This window comes from Chiloscyllium plagiosum, unplaced genomic scaffold (genome assembly GCF_037043375.1).
Source record: "Chiloscyllium plagiosum isolate Xiang-an unplaced genomic scaffold, Cpla_swu_hap1 HiC_scaffold_12, whole genome shotgun sequence".
NCBI lineage: Eukaryota > Metazoa > Chordata > Chondrichthyes > Orectolobiformes > Hemiscylliidae > Chiloscyllium > Chiloscyllium plagiosum.
Window position 1 is genome coordinate 77,178,913 of NW_028270150.1, and position 23,210 is coordinate 77,202,122.

Consider the following 23,210-nt stretch of genomic DNA (forward strand, 5'->3'; position numbering starts at 1 on the left):
CTTTCTCTTTCTTCTCTCTCTCTTTCTCTTCCTCTCTTTCTCTCTGTTCATCTTCGAACTCCATTTTCCTCAATTGTAATTTAAGTTTTTCTACCTCTGCTGCACTTGTCTGTATCTCTGACACACCTAAGTGTTTGAGTAATTCCCTTACAATTTCAGTTTTACCTTTGTCCTTGGTTAAACCCAAACCTAACTTCTTTGCTAATTCTAAAAGTATGGCCTTTTTCGTTTCTTCGAAACTTCCTTCGCAAATTTGACAATCATCTTCAAACCCCAGCCCATCTTTAGCAATTTTAAGAGCCATTTCTCTCACTTTTAATTTAACCAAACAGAAGTAACCAAAATTAAACAAATTATCTCACTTATATTTTATTTAAAGATCTAGGATACTAACCAGCAAGTGTTTAAATCTACTGGGCTTTTTCGTACCCCAAATTTATTCAAATCTGTCCAAATCTCAGACTGGATCTGCCTAAAGCTGTTCGAAAGACGAAAGCCCCCAAACTGTTATGACACGGGCTAAACCCCTCTGCTAATTTAAACGTGACGCACAAAGAAGCTCACCTTGTGCCGTCATCTGCTAAATTGCGAGAGGCAAAGAACTATAGAAGTCACTATTTAAAGTAAAAATTAACCATTTTATTCTATAAGTCCAAAAGAGACCATTGAACAACTATTTACAACTCATTTCTCTTAAGCCTATCTTTTACCTCCCACTCTACAATACTGGTCCGATTAAAATAAAAACACAATTAAGATTTCCAAAAAAAATTCCGCTTTCAAAACCAGCCAGCTGTTGAATTTTCTCTTTGTATCTTCCTCTGCAGATTTTCCTCTGTCATCTTTTCTTCAGTATTCTGCTTCACAGATCTTTCACATGAACAGGTACCCTTCAGAGAGCTATTCATCTAGCTTTCAATACTTGTTGGTGCTTGGCAGTTGTCCCTCCAACTATTCAAAATGGGTTTTATACCCCAAAACGTCAGATCATTTCATTGGTTTGATGTCATCCCAGACATTAACATTCAAATTCAATTGGATTTTGATATCTGGGGCATAATTTAAACTGATTGGCCGAATTTGAATTTGTTTTTTTGTTCCATGGCAATGCAACTCCAGTTATTTGTTTCAAGCATGTGTTACATGTTTTCCCTGTTCAGGACACTCTGTGCTTTCAGTCAGTCCTTGCTAGCTTCCTCTCTCTTAAAGGTACAGGACACCACCACACCTTCACAACACAAGGCTGTAATGAGCGTCATGAGTTGTGTGCTCTGGAAGATGCAAAATTGAACATCAGTGTGCAGGTAATTTTTTTCTTCCCCTTTTTATATTTTCTCATCATGTTCAGGGATGTTATTACACACCTCTAGAGCAGGTTGGACTTCAACCTACTCAGTAGAATTTAAACTCAAAGGCAGGGACACTGCCACTGCACCGCAGGAGCCCAAAATGAACAGTTTATGATTGCACAAGTACTGTTGACAAGATATTTCATCAACTTGCTGCTGATGAAGTAGGTTGATGTGGCGGTAATTGGTTGGGTTGGAATTTGCCTATCTTTGCTGTGCATTTGAAGGCCAAGAATGTGGTTGCCTTTTAAATGCCCACTGAAATGGCCTCTTTAACCATCAGCTTGAGGGCAGGTATGTACAGGCAACAAACTCTCATATTCATGAAATACATAAAGATCCTTCTGAACCAGTGACCTTCATAAAATTGATTATCATCTGTGCACGAAGGCCACAATAGGGTCAGAGTAGGTAAGCTTCAAGCAATAGTCAATCTCACATGGACTAAACCTTTAATTGAAAACATTTTTTTCCATGGCGTTAAATCTGTAGCAATGCCTCTGGTAAGACATTCTGTTTCTGGGGAAGAAAACAAATGTGTAAATGGCTATTAAACCAGTCGAGCAAAATCTCTTCTTTACTTGTTTCCAGTCCTCTAGTTTGTTTAGTTTTTTTTCTCATGTTGTTTTCCTGTCATTTCTTGCTCCAATTGTTCAAAGCATTTGCTTTACGTGTTTGGCTGCATGGATCAACATTTCCTAATATGTAATCATTTATACTCAGACATCTGAAAAAAAACCCAGTATTAATATTATTTTATCAAGCGCATCTGTTTACTTGGGTGCAGACATTAAACACCATGGACTCTCACTCATCAACTTCCACATCTGCCAAAACATGCATCTCCACTCAACCAATCTACAGGACAATTAATTAGCAAAGCTGCTGTCCCAGTTGGAGCATGATTGAGTGCAAAGTATATTTTGAGTTTGCATACAGTAAATGCTGCAGCCGAGACCACTATCAAGTCAATCATGACGCCTTTAAACATGAGTTCAAAAAAGCAAATAGTCCTAAACAAAGTAAATTATGATTTTGCTGAACTTTAATTTTGCTGATATTCACACTGGATGTCATACCAATTGAAGAATATATGATTTTCAGAATCCTCAGGATTATAGAGATAAAAGTGATGGATGCTTAACAGTAAAGGTAAGCTCTACAAATTGCTGTTCAATCTAAGTAAGAGTTCAAACTAATTTTTTCCAAAACTAATTTCCAAACTAATTTTAACCAAATTGACTCCTTTTCCTTTTGATAGCTTAGGGTTGTATCATTATTTCCCTGCCTACACATTGTCATAATATAATTAAAGTAATATGGCAACCATTCAATTTATTAATGATCAAAGATTTTTTCTTTCTATTTTGCTGAAGAGACAATTTTTGAGATCTTGGATTTTTTTTTATGTGACCATAATATATTTCTTCCAATTTGTTTGTATGTGTAAAAGCCAAATTTGATTTTTCTTTTCAATTAGTTATTAACATTCTGGCATGAAAGTACTGAACAATGCTGAGGTGAAATTTTACAAAGAAAAGTAATGCTGCAACTAAACCAATTACATATTGAAATAGGAAACCCAGAACATGTTAAACAATGAACATTATAGTTCCAAACTTTTTTTAGATTTAAGACTTTCAAGATTTCTTTTGCAAAAATAAAATGGAATACAGGAAGTGTGATGATATGTGTCCTTAACATAGCATTAATAAAAGGATACAATGGCTTCCTAGATGTTCATACATTTCAGATGATTTAACATGCATCAAATGCAGTCCATTCTTGGCATTGATCAGTACAATCAGAGAGAGCTGCACAGGGATCTTCACTCATTCCGGGGCGTATCTTCAGAAAAGGGTAGTTTTCTCCATAGTTGGTGATCATTGTGACATGTATTCAGAGTTGTATAAACCTGTCTCTTCTGCTGTTTATTATGCAGTGTTAAAGTGAAAGGACTTCCCCATGATGCTTTCCCATTTTGAGTCAGCTTTGTGTCAAATGAGTGGTGATGCGTGATCCACTATGGCTCGGTGCAACTCTTCTGACAGAACTATCCATTCTTCATGTCAGTACTTACTCAACTGTGCTCTTTGTCACCTTCCTTTGTGAGAACATATGCCTTTACGATGTGGAAATGTGCGTTGCTGCTTGGAACTTCTGGTGTTCACACTGTGTTAAAGCCCAGCCACACGCCACTTTTGATACTGCAAGGCACAACTTCATACATTGTAGTACTGTACAGTGTCACAGAGGACGTGGCACAGAAAGCAATGGTCACACTTTCCTTCATGGGACAGGTGCTAGTGAACACGACGGTAGTTCTCCAAAACAGATCACATGACCAGACCCATCCAGATAGCTGCCTGGGTCCATGCTGTGTTCCCAGTGAAGCAGAATGTCCAGCTGTACAGGAAGCAATGCAATAATATTCTGTACTCCACAAGAATAAGTTTTGCCAACTTCTCTTTCATATCTCACACTCACAGGGCCACCACTCCCTCTAACTCTGCCACTGCACATGTATCCTACTAAGGTTCATGAACTATAACTTTCATATTCCATGCATTATGTCTCATCGACAGCTGTCATTTATTTCACCCTCCCAGATTAGTGATCGTTCTTGCCTTCTCTGCTTCCTACTCACTTACTGGAGATACTTCACCGCGTCTGCTGCATCAAACACTGATCTTCCATCCACTTCCAGCAACTCAATCCTCCCTTTGTCTTATTGAAAGAACCAATGTCCAGTCCCAAGACCGTGTCCCTCGACAGTTGCACTTAATCTACAAAACTGACTGTGGCTCAAACTCCAAATGCAAGGACACGCATCACCACATTCTTTTCAGAGCAGGTAGCTGACTTTGGCAATACCCCTGGACAAAATTGCATGTGCCTGTTTACTGACTCTGTAAGCACTGATTTATTACAGTCCCACTCGACTCCTCCAAGGACTGCTGCCCATTGCTTTTGTTTGAAACACATGCAGTATGTTTGCTGCATAGGCTGCCGACAAGCACTGTGGATATGACGTTGATGTAGCAATGTGGCTTACAGAGACATGTCCACCCCTTTATCTGTTCCGTGCTCCCCACTATTGCAAGCTGTCTGTCTCTCCATCTGTGCTACGGAGCGATGCAAGCCACAGAGGCTGGCATACTTCAAGTAAACACAAAATGAGTGAATGCTAAGACATCATGATTGTAGCCATAAGATGCATCCTGTTTAGATGCCAGAGATGTGTCCCTGTGCACAAAGCAACCTGGTTGATGCATGTAAGTCATAAGTATCCCTCAGTTCCAAAGTGAAGTCCTGAAGGTCTGACATGGTGTGTAGTTAAACGGAGAGTAGATAGAAGATGTGGTGAGGCTGGTAGTTTGCCCATGTTTCTTTGCTTGAACAAAGATTGGAGTTCCATCGAGTATACAGCAAAATTGTGATGTCGATGGAGTTGGAGAAAGGTCAGCAAAACCAATTGGCAAGCAGCAGCTGCCAGGTACCTGCTTTGATTTACAAGTTAGGAATTTACACCATCTAGTTTCTCAGGAATAGAGTGGAGAATTGGAAGTGGCATAGCAATTATGTTCATTAGGAGGTTAATGATTTACCCATACAACTGGAAATGAGGTAGTTGCTGCCCAATAGTGAAATTTGGAATTTGCTGTTTAAAGATGAAGGGGAAAGTTGGAATCATTTTCAAGACTGAGATTCCAAAATTTTCATTCTCGCCATATTCTTCTACGTTCATGCCATTGTTCACACCACTCAGGGAAGGGAAAAAGCCCTCCCTGAGTCTGGATCATTCAGATGATATAAAAAAATTTCTAGTTGGTATGGGAAGTGCCAGCATGTTATTTTTTCTCAAGGCCATTGTGGACCCTAAAGAAATTCAGGCATATCCGATGCAATGTGAATTTTCTCGATATCAAGGCTTTGGAATTACAATGATTTCTTCATTGTAATTATTATATACTGTAGTATTAAGTCTCCTCCTTAAAGATAGGGAAGATTTCTGTTGCCAGAATGTCTGACATCCACAATCATGTTCTGGCATAGATTGCACAAAAATGAGAAACAAAAACTGCCAAAGCTATTCCTGGACCTTTTTATTATGCAGGTTATTTTTAATTGATTAGTATTATTTGCCTGTAATTGCATATTTAGGTGCCCTGTACTGTACAGTGAGATGCTGTTGCCTCATCTACCTTGCAATAATAGATATAATCTGCCAAATTCCGTAACAGATTCTTCACAGCCGTTAAGCACTAACTGAAAAGCACAAATTGTGCTATAGTTTATGATTTCATGTAGAAAATGCTGCTTTATATTTGCACAGGTAGTACAAATTTAAATGTGGCACTATTTTCACTCCAGTGGGTGAGTAATGAAGCATTAAAAGATCCTGTCTGTACAAGCAATGCAATAAATGCAACTCCTTGTAGAAACTATTTGTAACAGCCTTTGCAAAGCTGAGAACAGTTCTCTAATCTTCTGCCTGTATACGATGGGGTGGGGTTAGCACAGTGGCTCAGTGGTTGGCACTGCTTCCTCACGGTGCCAGGGACCTTGGTTTGATTCCACCCTCTGGTCTACTGTCTGTGTGGAGTTTGCACATTCTCTCCAACGTCTGCATGATTTTCAGAGAAGTGAAGAAACCGCTATCATCCTCATAGGTGTTGGAACACTATGATCCCAAGCGAGGTCTGGTATTGATATGCGTTGTCTCCCCATATGGCACCTGGGTAGAATCAGTTCATAGGAGGCATAATAGAGAGAAATACCCAACAGTGTATGCATCCAGGACATTGGCTAATGTGGAGTCTAAAGGCTGGTGGAATTGTATTATTTAGAAGGCATCTGCAGGGGTCTATGTATAGGAAGGGTTTTGAGGGATATGGGCCAAGTCCTGGCAAACGGGACTAGATTGTGGGATATCTGGTCGGCATGGACAAGTTGGACCAAAGCATCTGTTTCCATGCTGTACACCTCTATAAGTCTATGTGCAGTTTATAGGTTTGGCCATGCTAAATTACCCAGCGTGTCCAGGGATGTGCAGGCTAGGTGGATTAGCCATGGGAAATGCAGGGTTGGCCTGGCTGAGATGCTCTTTGGAGGGTTGGTGTGGATTTGATGGGCCAAATGGCTTGCTTCAACTCTAGCGATTCTATGATTCAACATGAAAATGCCCTGGTTTATCAATACATAACAGACTTGCAAAGAAATTATTGGCCGGGGAGAAATATATCCACAATAAGTATACACTTTTAATTGAATAGCCTACTCTCTAATAAGATTTTCATTTTTAGAGCAGTTGGAATTGATGATACATTTACTCTGTTAAATAATAAATGCACATTGAGAATATTAATTATCCCATATTATCCAATTGGGTGATGAAAGGGATCAATGCATATTCCTCTTTGTAGGAGAGTTCCAATTGGAATATTCAATTATAAAGTCAGCCTCAATAATCATTGCATTGGGGCAGAACTAAGATGAATCAAAATATTTTGGGCACCCTAATGAAAAACTGTACAGTCGGGCAGAATGAAACAAAATATCAATTTTAAGTTGATTGGCTTTGCATGGCACCGTATACGATTCCACAATTTCTGAAGATAGACAATGCGATGTTCATTGCAAATCGCGGAAATCAATGCATTTGCAGAAGCATTAAAAAAAAGAGAGGATTTGAATTACAGCTCAGTGAGGATGTCGGATAGGCTTTCTCGTTAGCAATTCTACTCATGTTTCAGATTAATGCATCCTGTTCTCAGGAGAGGTTGGGCAGCCAATTTGCTCGTTTCTCTCTCTCTCTCGATCTCATTCGGGCCATTGCGAAAGGGACCGTGCAGGGAAGCGACTGGTGTTTCTCTCCGGAGGAGAGACCCGGCTTTGCCGCTCAGCGGGGAGGACTCTTGTCACCCCCTCCCCAACTCCCTGAACTTTTCTTCGAGGTGGACAGAAAACACCCACCCCCCCACCCCCGGGCGGTGGAAGTGGACTTTTAAAGTGCCAGATCGATTTCTGCCCCGGCTTCTCTGCAATCGGCAGGGTGAGCTCTGCAGCGCAGGGATGGGGGTCAGCCAGCACTGGGCGCTGCTGGGCGAAGCATGAGAGGTACTTTGGAGACAGTGTGGGGCGGCGGGAGCAGTGCACCGGCACTGATGTAGCCGGGCTCGGCGGAATCCCGGCACGTTTGCAAAGAAAAAACAAATTCCAGCTTCAAGCCGGTTGCTGACGGCTCTCAGTGCGACCCAGGCTCCCATCCGCTGCTGGTTTCTGTGTGAACAGGACTGGGGTGGCGCAGGGACGGCTCGGACGTGTACTTCCACAATTGACACCAAACTTGTGCAGCACTGCCTTTCTTATCCCCCCCCCCTGAAAAGCGCTCATCTCCAGCGCTGCCAGTGCAAGGGATTTAATCTCAACTTCCAACTACCGTCAGTCAAAGCAACAGGCTACAAGCACCAAGGTAAGAAGTTTCTCAGCCCCCGGGGGGGATTAAGAGTTGTTGAAAAAAATTAAATGTTCCCGTGTAACTTTAGGGAAACATCAACCGCTTCGCAAATACATGGACACAGCGCTATGCAAGCCGTTCTTTCTTTATAGTGGTGGGGAGAATTCATTCTGTCTGAAAGTTACACGGGACCATTTAATTTTTCAACAATTCTTAACTGTTCAAAACTGCAGTGTTGTTGTAACATGGATTGCTGATTTTTTTTTAACTCGTTCCTTTGGTTTCTGGGGTGGGGAGCGTGTTTTAAAATCTGTTTGTGGGAGCTGTCAGGGAGAACTGTGAATGGTACAGGGTCATTTCAGACGGGACTGCCCAGTGGTTGGACGATGCACAAAGGTTTTTGGCCATTTCTTTCCTAACGCCTTTATTTATTCTGGCCTGTAATAACACCGACTCCGCCCCGGCGCTGTGTCAGTTCCTGGGAGAAGTTCATGCAGCAACATCATTTAGCTGAAGTTTGGCAGAGGGTTCTCTCAGGGGCCAGGCAGCACGGCCAGCTCAGTGAAGAAACACGCCTGCAAACATCAACTGCAAACCAGCGCGATTTCACCAGCAGCGAGTTACTGTGTCACTCTTACAGGGCTCACCCAGTCACAGCCTGGACTGGAGCGAACAGACCACTCCGCCCATCGGCTCTGCTAGCACTGAAACAGCGCAATGTAACCACAGAGAGGGACAATGTGACCCGGGAGAGAGAGGGACAGTGTGACCCGGGAGAGAGGGACAGTGTGACCCGGGAGAGAGAGGGACAGTGTGACCCGGGAGAGAGAAGGAGAGAGAGACAGTGTGACCCGGGAGAGAGAAGGAGAGAGAGACAGTGTGACCCGGGAGAGAGGGATAGTGTGACCCGGGAGAGAGAGGGAGAGAGGAACAGTGTGACCCGGGGGAGAGAGAGGGACAGTGTGACCCGGGAGAGAGAGGGACAGTGTGACCCGGGAGAGAGGAGAGAGGGACAGTGTGACCCAGGAGAGAGGGATAGTGTGACCCGGGAGAGAGAGGGAGAGAGGGACAGTGTGACCCGGGAGGGAGAGGGACAGTGTGACCCGGGAGGGAGAGGGACAGTGTGACCCGGGAGAGAGAGGGAGAGAGGGACAGTGTGACCCGGGGGAGAGAGGGACAGTGTGACCCGGGAGAGAGAGGGACAGTGTGACCCGGGAGGGAGAGGGACAGTGAGACCGGGGAGAGAGGGAGAGGCACAGTGTGACCCGGGAGAGAGAGGGAAAGAGGGACAGTGTGACCCGGGAGAGAGAGGAAAAGAGGGACAGTGTGACCCGGGAGAGAGAGGGAAAGAGGGACAGTGTGACCCGGGAGAGAGAGGGAAAGAGGGACAGTGTGACCCGGGAGAGAGAGGGAGAGAGGGATAGGGTGACCCGGGAGAGAGAGGGAAAGAGGGACAGTGTGACCCGGGAGAGAGAGGGAGAGAGGGATAGGGTGACCCGGGAGAGAGAGGGACAGTGTGACCGGGAGAGAGAGAGGGAGAGAGGGACAGTGTGACCCGGGAGAGGGAAAGAGGGACAATGTGACCCGGGAGAGAGAGGGAAAGAGGGACAGTGTGACCCAGGAGAGAGAGGGAAAGAGGGATAGTGTGACCCGGGAGAGAGAGAGGGACAGTGTGACCGGGAGAGAGAGAGGGAGAGAGGGACAGTGTGACCCGGGAGAGAGAGGGAGAGGGACAGTGTGACCCGGGAGAGAGAGAGGGAGAGAGGGACAGTGTGACCCGGGAGAGAGAGGGGGAGAGAGGGACAGTGTGACCGCGGAGAGAGAGGGACAGTGTGACCCAGGAGAGAGAGGGAGAGAGGGACAGTGTGACCCAGGAGAGAGGGACAATGTGACCTGGGAGAGAGGGAGAGAGGGACAGTGTGACCCGGGAGAGAGAGGGAGAGTGTGATCCGGGAGAGAGAGGGAGAGAGGGACAGAGTGACCCAGGAGAGAGGGACAGTGTGACCCGGGAGAGAGGGACAGTGTGATCCGGGAGAGAGGGACAGTGTGACCTGGGAGAGAGAGGGACAGTGTGACCCGGGAGAGAGAGGGAGAGAGGGACAGAGTGACCCAGGAGAGAGGGACAGTGTGACCCGGGAGAGAGAGGGAGAGAGGGACAGAGTGACTCAGGAGAGAGGGACAGTGTGACCCGGGAGAGAGGGAGAGAGGGACAGAGTGACCCAGGAGAGAGGGACAGTGTGACCCGGGAGAGAGGGACAGTGTGACCCGGGAGAGAGAGGGAGAGAGGGACAGTGTGACCCAGGAGAGAGGGACAGTGTGACCCGGGAGAGAGGGAGAGAGGGACAGAGTGACCCAGGAGAGAGGGACAGTGTGACCCGGGAGAGACGGACAGTGTGACCCGGGAGAGAGAGGGAGAGAGGGACAGTGTGACCCGGGAGAGAGGGACAGTGTGACCCGGGAGGGAGAGGGAGAGAGGGACAGTGTGACCCGGGAGAAAGAGGGAGAGAGGGACAGTGTGACTGGGGAGAGAGTGACAGTGTGACCGGGGAGAGAGAGAGAGGGACAGTGTGACCCGGGAGAGAGAGGGACAGTGAGACCCGGGAGAGAGAGGGAGAGAGGGACAGTGTGACCGCGGAGAGAGAGAGGCACAGTGTGACCCGGGAGAGAGAGGGAAAGAGGGACAGTGTGACCCGGGAGAGAGAGGGAGAGAGGAACAGTGTGACCCGGGGGAGAGAGGGACAGTGTGACCCGGGAGAGAGACGGAGAGAGGAACAGTGTGACCCGGGGGAGAGAGAGGGACAGTGTGACCCGGGAGAGAGAGGGACAGTGTGACCCGGGAGGGAGAGGGACAGTGTGACCCGGGAGAGAGAGGGACAGTGTGACCCGGGAGAGAGAGGGAGAGAGGGACAGTGTGACCCGGGGGAGAGCGGGACAGTGTGACCCAGGAGAGAGAGGGACAGTGTGACCCGGGAGGGAGAGGGACAGTGTGACCCGGGAGGGAGAGGGACAGTGTGACCCGGGAGAGAGGGATAGTGTGACCGGGGAGAGAGGGAGAGGCACAGTGTGACCCGGGAGAGAGGGAAAGAGGGACAGTGTGACCCGGGAGAGAGAGGGAAAGAGGGACAGTGTGACCCGGGAGAGAGAGGGAAAGAGGGACAGTGTGACCCGGGAGAGAGAGGGAGAGAGGGATAGTGTGACCCGGGAGAGAGAGGGACAGTGTGACCGGGAGAGAGAGAGGGAGAGAGGGACAGTGTGACCCGGGAGAGAGAGGGAAAGAGGGACAGTGTGACCCGGGAGAGAGAGGGAAAGAGGGACAGTGTGACCCGGGAGAGAGAGGGAAAGAGGGACAGTGTGACCCGGGAGAGAGAGGGAAAGAAGGGTAGTGTGACCCGGGAGAGAGAGAGGGACAGTGTGACCGGGAGAGAGAGAGGGAGAGAGGGACAGTGTGACCCGGGAGAGAGAGGGAGAGGGACAGTGTGACCCGGGAGAGAGAGGGAGAGAGGGACAGTGTGACCCGGGAGATAGAGGGACAGTGTGACCGGGAGAGAGAGAGGGAGTGAGGGACAGTGTGACCGCGGAGAGAGAGGGACAGTGTGACCCAGGAGAGAGAGGGAGAGAGGGACAGTGTGACCCAGGAGAGAGGGACAATGTGACCCGGGAGAGAGGGAGAGAGGGACAGTGTGACCCGGGAGAGAGAGGGAGAGTGTGACCTGGGAGAGAGAGGGACAGTGTGATCCGGGAGAGAGAGGGAGAGAGGGACAGAGTGACCCAGGAGATGGGACAGTGTGACCCGGGAGAGAGGGAGAGAGGGACAGTGTGACCCGGGAGAGAGAGGGACAGTGTGACCCGGGAGAGAGAGGGACAGTGTGATCCGGGAGAGAGGGACAGTGTGACCTGGGAGAGAGAGGGACAGTGTGACCCGGGAGAGAGAGGGAGAGAGGGACAGTGTGACCCAGGAGAGAGGGACAGTGAGACCCGGGAGAGAGAGGGAGAGAGGGACAGAGTGACCCAGGAGAGAGGGACAGTGTGACCCGGGAGAGAGGGCAGAGGGACAGAGTGACCCAGGAGAGAGGGACAGTGTGACCCGGGAGAGAGGGCAGAGGGACAGAGTGACCCAGGAGAGAGGGACAGTGTGACCCGGGAGAGAGGGACAGTGTGACCCGGGAGAGAGAGGGAGAGAGGGACAGTGTGACCCAGGAGAGAGGGACAGTGTGACCCGGGAGAGAGGGAGAGAGGGACAGAGTGACCCAGGAGAGAGGGACAGTGTGACCCGGGAGAGACGGACAGTGTGACCCGGGAGAGAGAGGGAGAGAGGGACAGTGTGACCCGGGAGGGAGAGGGAGAGAGGGACAGTGTGACCCGGGAGAGAGAGGGAGAGACGGACAGTGTGACTGGGGAGAGAGTGACAGTGTGACCGCGGAGAGAGAGAGAGGGACAGTGTGACCCGGGAGAGAGAGGGACAGTGAGACCCGGGAGAGAGAGGGAGAGAGGGACAGTGTGACCGCGGAGAGAGAGAGGCACAGTGTGACCCGGGAGAGAGAGGGAAAGAGGGACAGTGTGACCCGGGAGAGAGAGGGAGAGAGGAACAGTGTGACCCGGGGGAGAGAGGGACAGTGTGACCCGGGAGAGAGACGGAGAGAGGAACAGTGTGACCCGGGGGAGAGAGAGGGACAGTGTGACCCGGGAGAGAGAGGGACAGTGTGACCCGGGAGGGAGAGGGACAGTGTGACCCGGGAGAGAGAGGGACAGTGTGACCCGGGAGAGAGAGGGACAGTGTGACCCGGGAGAGAGAGGGAGAGAGGGACAGTGTGACCCGGGGGAGAGCGGGACAGTGTGACCCAGGAGAGAGAGGGACAGTGTGACCCGGGAGAGAGGGCAGAGGGACAGAGTGACCCAGGAGAGAGGGACAGTGTGACCCGGGAGAGAGGGACAGTGTGACCCGGGAGAGAGAGGGAGAGAGGGACAGTGTGACCCAGGAGAGAGGGACAGTGTGACCCGGGAGAGACGGACAGTGTGACCCGGGAGAGAGAGGGAGAGAGGGACAGTGTGACCCGGGAGAGAGGGACAGTGTGACCCGGGAGGGAGAGGGAGAGAGGGACAGTGTGACCCGGGAGAAAGAGGGAGAGAGGGACAGTGTGACTGGGGAGAGAGTGACAGTGTGACCGGGGAGAGAGAGAGAGGGACAGTGTGACCCGGGAGAGAGAGGGACAGTGAGACCCGGGAGAGAGAGGGAGAGAGGGACAGTGTGACCGCGGAGAGAGAGAGGCACAGTGTGACCCGGGAGAGAGAGGGAAAGAGGGACAGTGTGACCCGGGAGAGAGAGGGAGAGAGGAACAGTGTGACCCGGGGGAGAGAGGGACAGTGTGACCCGGGAGGGAGAGGGACAGTGTGACCCGGGAGAGAGAGGGACAGTGTGACCCGGGAGAGAGAGGGAGAGAGGGACAGTGTGACCCGGGGGAGAGGGCAGAGGGACAGAGTGACCCAGGAGAGAGGGACAGTGTGACCCGGGAGAGAGGGACAGTGTGACCCGGGAGAGAGAGGGAGAGAGGGACAGTGTGACCAAGGAGAGAGGGACAGTGTGACCCGGGAGAGACGGACAGTGTGACCCGGGAGAGAGAGGGAGAGAGGGACAGTGTGACCCGGGAGAGAGGGACAGTGTGACCCGGGAGAAAGAGGGAGAGAGGGACAGTGTGACTGGGGAGAGAGTGACAGTGTGACCGGGGAGAGAGAGAGAGGGACAGTGTGACCCGGGAGAGAGAGGGACAGTGAGACCCGGGAGAGAGAGGGAGAGAGGGACAGTGTGACCGCGGAGAGAGAGAGGCACAGTGTGACCCGGGAGAGAGAGGGAAAGAGGGACAGTGTGACCCGGGAGAGAGAGGGAGAGAGGAACAGTGTGACCCGGGGGAGAGAGGGACAGTGTGACCCGGGAGAGAGACGGAGAGAGGAACAGTGTGACCCGGGGGAGAGAGAGGGACAGTGTGACCCGGGAGAGAGAGGGACAGTGTGACCCGGGAGGGAGAGGGACAGTGTGACCCGGGAGAGAGAGGGACAGTGTGACCCGGGAGAGAGAGGGACAGTGTGACCCGGGAGAGAGAGGGACAGTGTGACCCGGGAGGGAGAGGGACAGTGTGACCCGGGAGAGAGGGATAGTGTGACCTGGGAGAGAGAGGGACAGTGTGACCCGGGAGAGAGAGGGAGAGAGGGACAGTGTGACCCGGGAGAGAGAGGGAGAGAGGGATAGTGTGACCCGGGAGAGAGAGGGACAGTGTGACCGGGAGAGAGAGAGGGAGAGAGGGACAGTGTGACCCGGGAGAGAGAGGGAAAGAGGGACAGTGTGACCCGGGAGAGAGAGGGAAAGAGGGACAGTGTGACCCGGGAGAGAGAGGGAAAGAGGGACAGTGTGACCCGGGAGAGAGAGGGAAAGAAGGGTAGTGTGACCGGGAGAGAGAGAGGGACAGTGTGACCGGGAGAGAGAGAGGGAGAGAGGGACAGTGTGACCCGGGAGAGAGAGGGAGAGGGACAGTGTGACCCGGGAGAGAGAGGGAGAGAGGGACAGTGTGACCCGGGAGATAGAGGGACAGTGTGACCGGGAGAGAGAGAGGGAGTGAGGGACAGTGTGACCGCGGAGAGAGAGGGACAGTGTGACCCAGGAGAGAGAGGGAGAGAGGGACAGTGTGACCCAGGAGAGAGGGACAATGTGACCCGGGAGAGAGGGAGAGAGGGACAGTGTGACCCGGGAGAGAGAGGGAGAGTGTGACCTGGGAGAGAGAGGGACAGTGTGATCCGGGAGAGAGAGGGAGAGAGGGACAGAGTGACCCAGGAGAGAGGGACAGTGTGACCCGGGAGAGAGGGACAGTGTGACCCGGGAGAGAGAGGGACAGTGTGACCCGGGAGAGAGAGGGACAGTGTGATCCGGGAGAGAGGGACAGTGTGACCTGGGAGAGAGAGGGACAGTGTGACCCGGGAGAGAGAGGGAGAGAGGGACAGTGTGACCCAGGAGAGAGGGACAGTGTGACCCGGGAGAGAGAGGGAGAGAGGGACAGTGTGACCCAGGAGAGAGGGACAGTGTGACCCGGGAGAGAGGGCAGAGGGACAGAGTGACCCAGGAGAGAGGGACAGTGTGACCCGGGAGAGAGGGCAGAGGGACAGAGTGACCCAGGAGAGAGGGACAGTGTGACCCGGGAGAGAGGGACAGTGTGACCCGGGAGAGAGAGGGAGAGAGGGACAGTGTGACCCAGGAGAGAGGGACAGTGTGACCCGGGAGAGAGGGAGAGAGGGACAGAGTGACCCAGGAGAGAGGGACAGTGTGACCCGGGAGAGACGGACAGTGTGACCCGGGAGAGAGGGAGAGAGGGACAGTGTGACCCGGGAGGGAGAGGGAGAGAGGGACAGTGTGACCCGGGAGAGAGAGGGAGAGAGGGACAGTGTGACTGGGGAGAGAGTGACAGTGTGACCGCGGAGAGAGAGAGAGGGACAGTGTGACCCGGGAGAGAGAGGGACAGTGAGACCCGGGAGAGAGAGGGAGAGAGGGACAGTGTGACCCGGGAGAGAGAGGGACAGTGTGACCGCGGAGAGAGAGAGAGAGGCACAGTGTGACCCGGGAGAGAGAGGGAATGAGGGACAGTGTGACCCGGGAGAGAGAGGGAAAGAGGGACAGTGTGACCCGGGAGAGAGAGGGAAAGAGGGACAGTGTGACCCGGGAGAGAGAGGGAGAGAGGGATAGTGTGACCCGGGAGAGAGAGAAGGACAGTGTGACCGGGAGAGAGGGACAGTGTGACCCAGGAGAGAGAGGGAGAGGGACAGTGTGACCCGGGAGAGAGAGGGAGAGAGGGACAGAGTGACCCAGGAGAGAGGGACAGTGTGACCCGGGAGAGAGGGAGAGAGGGACAGTGTGACCCAGGAGAGAGGGACAGTGTGACCCGGGAGAGAGGGAGAGAGGGACAGTGTGACCGGGAGAGAGAGGGACAGTGTGACCCGGGAGAGAGGGACAGTGTGACCTGGGAGAGAGAGGGACAGTGTGACCCGGGAGAGAGAGGGAGAGAGGGACAGAGTGACCCAGGAGAGAGGGACAGTGTGACCCGGGAGAGAGAGGGAGAGAGGGACAGAGTGACCCAGGAGAGAGGGACAGTGTGACCCGGGAGAGAGGGAGAGAGGGACAGAGTGACCCAGGAGAGAGGGACAGTGTGACCCGGGAGAGAGGGACAGTGTGACCCAGGAGAGAGAGGGAGAGAGGGACAGTGTGACCCGGGAGAGAGGGACAGTGTGACCCGGGAGGGAGAGGGAGAGAGGGACAGTGTGACCCAGGAGAGAGAGGGACAGTGTGACCGGGGAGAGAGGGACAGTGTGATCCGGGAGTGAGAGGGACAGTGTGACCCAGGAGAGAGAGGGACAGTGTGACCGGGGAGAGAGGGACAGTGTGACCGTGGAGAGAGGGACAGTGTGACCCGGGGGAGAGAGGGATAGTGTGACCCGGGAGAGAGAGGGACAGTGTGACCGGGGAGAGAGGGACAGTGTGACCCGGGAGAGAGAGGGACAGTGTGACCCCGGAGAGAGGGACAGTGTGACCGGGGAGGGAGAGGGACAGTGTGACCCGGGAGAGAGAGGGAGAGAGGGACAGTGTGACCCGGGAGAGAGAGGGATAGTGTGACCCGGGAGAGAGGGACAGTGTGACCCGGGAGAGAGGGACAGTGTGACTCGGGAGAGAGAGGGAGAGAGAGGGACAGTGTGACCCGGGAGAGAGGGACAGTGTGACCCGGGAGAGAGAGGGAGAGAGGGACAGTGTGACCCGGGAGAGAGGGACAGTGTGACCGGGGTGAGAGAGGGAGAGAGGGACAGTGTGACCCGGGAGGGAGAGGGAGAGAGGGACAGTGTGACCGGAGAGGGAGAGAGAGGGACAGTGTGACCAGAGAGGGAGAGAGGGACAGTGTGACCCGGGGGAGAGAGGGACAGTGTGACCCGGGAGGGAGAGGGAGAGAGGGACAGTGTGACCCAGGAGAGAGAGGGAGAGAGGGACAGTGTGACCCGGGAGAGAGAGACAGTGTGACCCGGGAGAGAGAGGGTGAGAGGGACAGTGTGACCCGGGAGAGAGAGACAGTGTGACCCGGGAGAGAGAGGGTGAGAGGGACAGTGTGACCCGGGGGAGAGAGGGACAGTGTGACCCGGGAGAGAGAGGGAAAGAGGGACAGTGTGACCCGGGAGGGAGTGGGGGACAGAGGGACAGTGTGACCCGGGAGGGAGAGAGAGAGAGGGACAGTATGACCGGGAGGGAGAGGGAGAGAGGGACAGTGTGACCCGGGAGAGAGAGGGAGCGAGGGACAGTGTGACCGGGGAGAGAGAGAGCGAGAGTGGGACAGTGTGACCGGGGAGGGAGTGGGGGAGAGAGGGACAGTGTGACCTGGGAGGGAGAGGGAGAGAGGGACAGTATGACCGGGAGGGAGAGGGAGAGAGGGACAGTGTGACCCGGGAGAGAGAGAGAGGGAGAGGGACTGTGTGACCCTGGAGGGAGAATGAGAGAGGGACAGTGTGACCGGGAAGAGAGAGGGAGAGAGGGACAGTGTGACCCGGGAGGGAGAGGGAGAGAGGGACAGTGTGACCCGGGAGGGAGAGGGAGAGAGGGACAGTATGACCGCGGAGGGAGTTTGAAAGAGGGACAGTGTGACCTGGGAGAGAGAGAGAGACAGTGTGACCGGGGAGAGAGAGAGGGAGAGAGGGACAGTGTGACCGGGGAGAGAGGGGCAGTGTGACTGGGGGAAGAGAGGGAGAGAGGGACAGTGTGACCGGGGAGAGAGAGGGGGAGAGAGGCACAGTGTGACCTGGGAGAGAGAGAGAGACAGTGTGACCGGGGAGAGAGAGAGGGAGAGAGGGACAGTGTGACCGGGGAGAGAGGGACAGTGTAACCGGGGAGAGAGAGAGAGAGAGTGAGAGTGTGACCGGGGAGAGAGGGGCAGTGTGACTGGGGGAAGAGAGGGAAAGAGGGACAGTGTGTCCGGGGAGGGAGAGGGAGAGAGGGACAGTGTGACCCGGGAGTGAGAGGGAGAGAGGGACAGTGTGACCCGGGAGTGAGAGGGAGAGAGGGACAGTGTGACCCGGGAGAGAGAGGGAGAGAGGGACAGTGTGACCCGGGAGAGAGAGGGAGAGAGGGACAGTGTGACAGGGGAGAGAGAGGGAGAGAGGGACAGTGTGACCCGGGAGAGAGAGGGAGAGGGACAGTGTGACTGGGGAGAGAGAGGGAGAGAGGGACAGTGTGACCCAGGAGAGAGAGGGAGAGAGGGACAGTGTGACCGGAGAGGGAGAGAGGGACAGTGTGACCCGAGGGAGAGAGGGACAGTGTGACCCGAGGGAGAGAGGGACAGTGTGACTGGGGAGAGAGAGGGACAGTGTGACCCAGCAGAGAGAGGGAGAGAGGGACAGTGTGACCCGGGAGAGAGAGATCGGGAGAGAGGGACAGTGTGACCGGGGAGAGAGAGGGACAGAGAGACAGAGGGACAGTGTGACTGGGGAGAGAGAGAGAGGGAGAGAGGGACAATGTGACCCGGGAGAGAGCGAGGGAGAGAGGGACAGTGTGACCCGGGAGTGAGAGAGGGAGAGAGGGACTGTGTGATCCGGGAAAGGAGCGGGATTACAATCTGACCCGGGAGAGGAGGGGTGGTGGTACTATCTGACTCGGGAGAGGAGAGCGGTGCAATATCTGACCCGCAAGAGAGGGACAGTGTGACCCAGGAGAGGTAGGGTGGTGGTACTATCTGACCCACGAGAGGGTTCAGTCTGACCCGGGAGAGGAGGGGACTGGTACTATCTGACCCGCGAGAGGGTTCAGTCTGACCTGCGAGAGGAGGGGTGGTGGTACTATCTGACTCGGGAGAGGAGAGCGGTGCAATATCTGACCCGCAAGAGAGGGACAGTGTGACCCAGGAGAGGTGGGGTGGTGGTACTATCTGACCCACGAGAGGGTTCAGTCTGACCCGGGAGAGGAGGGGACTGGTACTATCTGACCCGTGAGAGGGTTCAGTCTGACCTGCGAGAGGAGGGGTGGTGGTACTGTCTGACCCGGGAGAGGAGCGGGCTGGTACTATCTGACCCGGGAGAGGAGGGGGATGGTACTATCTGACCCGGGAGAGGAGGGGGATGGTACTATCTGACCCGGGAGAGGAGCGGGCTGGTACTATCTGACCGGGAGAGGAGGGGGATGGTACTATCTGACCCGGGAGAGGAGGGGGATGGTACTATCTGACCCGGGAGAGGAGCGGGCTGGTACTATCTGACCCAGGAGAGGAGGGGGATGGTACTATCTGACCCGGGAGAGGAGGGGGATGGTACTATCTGACCCGGGAGAGGAGGGGGATGGTACTATCTGACCCGGGAGAGGAGCGGGCTGGTACTATCTGACCGGGAGAGGAGGGGGATGGTACTATCTGACCGGGAGAGGAGAGGTGGTGGTACTATCTGACCCGGGAGAGGAGCGGGATGGTACTATCTGACCCGGGAGAGGAGGGGGATGGTACTATCTGACCCGGGAGTGGAGCGGGCTGGTACTATCTGACCGGGAGAGGAGGGGTGGTGGTACTATCTGACCCGGGAGAGGAGGGGGATGGTACTATCTGACCCGGGAGAGGAGCGGGATGGTACTATCTGACCGGGAGAGGAGGGGTGGTGGTACTATCTGACCCGGGAGAGGAGCGGGCTGGTACTATCTGACCCGGGAGAGGAGGGGGATGGTACTATCTGACCCGGGAGAGGAGGGGGATGGTACTATCTGACCCGGGAGAGGAGGGGGATGGTACTATCTGACCCGGGAGAGGAGCGGGATGGTACTATCTGACCCGGGAGAGGAGCGGGCTGGTACTATCTGACCCGGGAGAGGAGGGGGATGGTACTATCTGACCCGGGAGAGGAGGGGTGGTGGTACTATCTGACCCGGGAGAGGAGGGGTGGTGGTACTATCTGACCCGGGAGATGATGGGGTTTGGTACTATCTGACCCAGGAGAGGGGACATGTCTGGCTGTCTGCCTGGGTGCTGGCTTTGCAGAGGGCACTGACTGAAATGCAAGTTCTTCCGTCCTTTCCCCCACCAGGTTGGCAATGCTGCCATCCTGCCAGGAACCTGCCTCAGGGGCTGGAGGTTCGAATTAGGAGAGGCGGGTGGGGACAGAGCTCCCCACAAACTTATGGAGGTTTAGTTTCAGTAGATGTCGGTAAATCTGATTGCCCCAAAGTCTCTCAGAGCGCAGAATCGCTTCACCTTGTCTGAGCTGCTACACAGTCACTCCATTTATTTTGGTGAGATAATGCTGGATCTGATATTCGGAAACAGTGCTTGGGCACTGTCATTGGAGTTTTCTGCAGTCGGTCAAACTAAAACCGTTTTTTTTTCGCAGTGACATGAAACATTAAGTACCTTTTCCCAGGCTTTCCAGGGGATCACCCCTGCTAGAAACTGAATGGCACTGTAAATAAGTGGAAATCGGTTTACCTTATACCGTACACATTCATCTGACTGAGTTTTGCTGTGCCAGATGCATCATTGGCCCTTATGTCTTGCACACACCCTAACCCACAGCCCAGTTATTAGCTGTCAGTCCAACAATGGGAGCAGATTGGTGTTAGGTGGAAAAACCGCCTGGAATATTCAGAATTTCTTTTGTGTCTACGTTGAACCCGTTGAGACTTTTGCAATAAGAGGGGGAACCACTAGCATTCCAACCAATTTAATCTTCACCCAAAAGTTGTCTGCACCTTTCTTCAGTTGACCATGCAACATTGGGACCTTGGTAAAGTGCAGGCTGGCTTTTGCCTAATTATAGGGTGAACATTTGCTGTCGGCCTCCTCAGTCCTGTACCCACAAGACAAGTCCAATCCACGGCACCACAAACCTCTGCACAGGGGATAAGGTGAGTGGGCAGAAGCCAAATCCAGCCCAGCCAGAATAAAGGATGGCACTGTTGGCACCAATCTGAGCTACAATTTGAAGAACAGCGGTGTCTGCCCACTCCCACCACGTTGCTATGACACCATTCACTCCAATGCACATTGGAGCAGTGGATAATGATGGTGGAGCCTCCAACTTTCTTTCCATGACCCAGATGACAAGAAGGATCTCTCACTCATCATCTGCTATTGGCATGTGTTGAAAGGATTGGGAAGTTGATATGCATCCAGTTGTTCACCACACTTTGAACACCACAAAAGAAGCTTTATCACTGTTTGAACAACAAATACTCTATTGAGTATTTATATTTTAAATGTACTTTTCACTAATTTGGATTCACTACGTCATGCTCAACTTTGAAATGATAATTCTAATTTTCATGGTAAATAAAACATATGGTTCATCAGCAGCTGCATCGCCTACCACTCGAAACTCATCTTTCCCTAATCTGTTCTCACAATGACTTGATTATGTCGGACATGTGGCGTGGAAATGAGCCATTCAATCTTTGCCAATGTTTACGCTCTATTCATACCTCCTCCTAGATTTACTCATCTAAATATGTCATTTACCACATCAAATATATATTACCCTGTATTCACTTCTCACTCTTTTATGTATCTAGCTATTCCTTAAATGTATCTACACTATTCAATTCACCATTTCTTGAGCTAGGGAATTTCGCATTGCTTTTTGGATAGGGAAGTTTTTGAATTCTATACTCAAGTGTTCTTCCCCATCAGAAGACTCAATCGCTCCATATTCACTTCTGTCAAAATCTTTCATATATATCAACCTCTCAGCTTGATTCCAAAGAGAAGACTAAGCCTAACAATAATTTCCTGGTACGTATACTCACGTATGTGTATTTCTGGTATTATCTCTGTAAATCTTTGAACTCTTTCAAGTGCCTCCATATTCTTATTTATGATTAGGCAATCAGAATTGCATGGAAGCCTCCAAGTTTTGTCTAACCAAGGCTCAGTAAATGTTTAGCATAATTACCCCATTTTTCAATTCTATTCCTATATAGGACTAAAGCCAACTACTTAATTTGCCTTTTTATGGCCCTGCCAACCACTGATGCAAAATTTAGTAATTCGTGCATTTATAAATCATGACCTGTTCTTCCTCTACCTCACCTGGAACTTGCAATTTCCAACTAATATTGACCTCCTGTTCTAGCTACTATAATGTATGACCTCATCTTTTTCTGTGTTGAACTTTATTTGTGAATTATTATTCCAATTTGCAAATTTATTAATATTCTCCTATAATTTATTGCAGCCTTCCCTAATATTAGCTATCTCCTCAAATTTGGTGTCACCTGCAGTTTAGAAATCATGTTGATGATTCCAAGCTCCAAATCAATCATGTAAATTGTGAAGAGCAAATAGCGCTGATCCCAGTGTTGGATCACTGTAAAAAAAATTCTTCCTACTTCACTAGATAACTAGCCTTTACTCTCATTCTTTATTTTCTTTCTTGAATTCAGCTATTGTGTTACTTGATCACTGACTCCATATTCTCTGACTTTACTCATTAGTCTATTATGGGGCACCTTAATGAAGGTTATTTGAAAATCCATCTAAATTACATCTGCAATCCAGATAAACCACATCTAACCTCATTTATACTTGGGATCAATTTAGTTTCGTTTCGCTATATCCTTCCTAACTCATGCATTTTTTGTGGCATGGTGACTAAAACTAAATATGGCACTCTGAGAGTAATTATCCTCCTAATTGTGTGTCAGTGCCTCAATTCAAACATGGCAAGATAGCTTGGAAGAATGCGAAACACATCAAATCTCTACTTCTGATCTCCACTCCTTCCTTTATTTTCCATCCCTCTTCTCTACTTTACCACCCATTCTCTCTCCTTTCTGCCCTTTACCTCCTCTCTTCCCCCCGCTACTTTCATCTTCCTCTCAGTTTCCTCTTACTGCTCCCCTTTTCCTCCTCTGCTCTTCTGTCCCATTTTCCCTGATGCCTTTTCCCCCTTCTCTCTTGAAGTGAAGTACCTTGCAATACAGTTCCCTATGTCCTAACTTACACCAGGCCCTATTCACCATGACCTTTCACTCACTGATCTATGGCACCCAGTCAAGTCACGTTCTAACTGTTCTTTGCAAATCCCTCCATGGCGTTGTTTCTCTGTAGCGCCATCTCCTTGATCCTCACAATGTTGTGAGGTAGCTGTGTCATTGTCACCTTGGCCTCGTGAATATTCCCGATTTTGATTACTATACATTTGGTGCCTGTGCCTTCAGCTGCCATGCCCTAAAGTTTGAATTCCTCCCCCACTAAACCTCATTGGTTTCATATGACCTTTTCACTATTTAAGGTAAAATCTACCTTCTTGAGTAAGCTTTTGGTCATCTGCCTCAATATCTCTTTGTGTGGCTCAATGTCAAAAACTGTTTGGTAAAGCCCCTATGATCTGCCTTTGGATATCCCACTATATTAAAGACA

The 23,210-nt window shown here is 51.7% G+C and overlaps 1 protein-coding gene across 2 annotated transcripts in view; it reads left to right on the forward strand.

Moving 5' to 3' along the window:
- Positions 1 to 23,210, forward strand: part of frmpd4 (FERM and PDZ domain containing 4) — a 646,818-nt gene that overhangs the window by 179,841 nt on the left and 443,767 nt on the right. The window lies entirely within an intron of this gene.